Below are 2,013 nucleotides of genomic sequence, written 5' to 3'. Positions count from 1 at the left end.
CTGCTACTCCTAGCTACGCCACTAGCTTAATGAACAATCGATGGCAGGCTGGGCACAGGCGTGTAGACATTAACGCAAGCGGCCTCCGTGCGACGTAAATGACCAGTTCTTTTCATCTCTATTTCAGTCGTGCGAGCCTTCGCGAGGTTTTCCTCGTCGGTATAACATAAGATGAGCCGGATTATGTTGTGGACTTGGGTTTTACACGGCAAATGATAGTGACGGCGACGCCAGTGGCAAGAATCCGCCTAGAGTGTTCATATAATTTCTACCGCAATAATAAATCGGGCATCCAGCGTAGGTGACGTGAACGCTAATGATAAAAAAAAATCACTACCTTCATGAGTCTCGTGAAAGTACATGTATGATTTTGCTGGACTCTCCTTAGCGTTAGCAAAAGGGGCCGTCAATTTTTCATAAACCTATCGAGCATGGCAATACCGCAAACATTTATAGGGATGTTCGAAAGCGAAGTCTTCCCATCGGTTCGTATATACGATAAATTCTATCTAAATATCTGCAATCAAATTGAAAGTGTTCTACTCCTCAAGTGACGTTATCTACTCATATCACATTCAAATATAAAATCTACAGGGTGTCGCAGCTAAAAAGCACCAAGTGGTAAAAAATTAAACAAGAGCGCTACACGTCTCCAATTAACGCAGTACCATTCTAAACCCTATAGAGTACGTCAGAATATTTTTTCCGATCTGCCGAGCTCGGCAATCAATAAAAATGACTTTGCTTTTTGAATAGTGACTCTAGCGAAAAATATTCAACACAAAGCTTGTGGCGCTCATCCAGAAATGATAAAACTTTCCGTCTGCAGCGAGATAACTGCGCTGCTTAATTTTTTTTTTCGATATTTTAAAAAAAAACAAAGTGATTGTCGCCTAACGCGTGGTGTTTTCAGTGTCCTCAAATGTAAGTTCTAGAAATTCTTAAAGACTGCTCACGCATGAAGGTCGCTTGAAAAGGCTATCGGTGATTACGGGGGACGTTAAGTGATGGTAGGACGGTACCGTTAAAAATAGAAGAAAAAGAAAAGAACTTCGACGAAAAAGCGGCCACCACGTGCGATTGCGATATGAGACTGTAGGCATTATTCAATGCAGCGTCGGTCTTTTTTTTTTTCTTTTCTTTTCGGGCTCACGATAAACATGATGGAGGGGAAGAGGGTGACATTGTGATAAAGGAGGGCTATAGTAGAAAGCAGGATGGGAATAATTCTACGAAATTTTTCGTCATATTTTCATCGTATTACGTGCGATTGCGGTTCTGTTTACTTGCAAGCAACATGGCACGATTGCCTGTGGGTTCAAAAGTCAATTGCTCGTACGTATACTCCATTTAGAATATAATGTTTAGTAGTCGTCTGTTAGAGCGCAATGCATACAAATAAGCAGAACGAATAAAAAAAAAGCGTTCAGCACTATAATAGGTAATTCTTAAATGACAGGAGAGGTATAGGTTTTAAAAAGAGATCAGCTTAATTTCAATCCAAAGTGATTTTACTGAAACATCACGGCCAGTTACGTAAGGTGCTTAAACAGCCCTCTATCGGCCTCTATGAACAACCTGCACCGAGTCAAGACATTTTCTGTCGCGTGTCGCAGCATTCCTGGAGTAAATTAGTGGCACACATCTGCTAGTTTAGGCTTCAGTCTCTCTGGCGTTGTCGTCGCTTCGGTGTAGACACAATTGCAAGCTGCAGTGTGATGTCTTTAAAAAATGGCCACAAGTGTAGACACCACATAGAAATATTATTTCTTGAGAAAGAAGGTGAGCGACCTATAAGAATATTGAAGTCATAACGAAGCATGGTGCCCTGGGCATGTCTCGCGCGCCACTGTTTTTACGTTTCCGATAGCTGTTGTCGCAACCAAACATAGCGCAGTGGTAGCCTGTGTGGTTCCCCTCCGACATTTCGATTTTCGGCAACACAATCGCTTTAGCGCGTCGAAAAACGAAACACATTGACATATATCTTGCACCCCGCTATGTGAAACGTCC

Source organism: Rhipicephalus microplus, chromosome X (genome assembly GCF_043290135.1).
Source record: "Rhipicephalus microplus isolate Deutch F79 chromosome X, USDA_Rmic, whole genome shotgun sequence".
In the NCBI taxonomy this organism is placed as follows: Eukaryota; Metazoa; Arthropoda; class Arachnida; order Ixodida; family Ixodidae; genus Rhipicephalus; species Rhipicephalus microplus.
The sequence above is the reverse complement of the archived record's forward strand: the minus strand, read 5'-3'. Positions refer to the sequence as shown.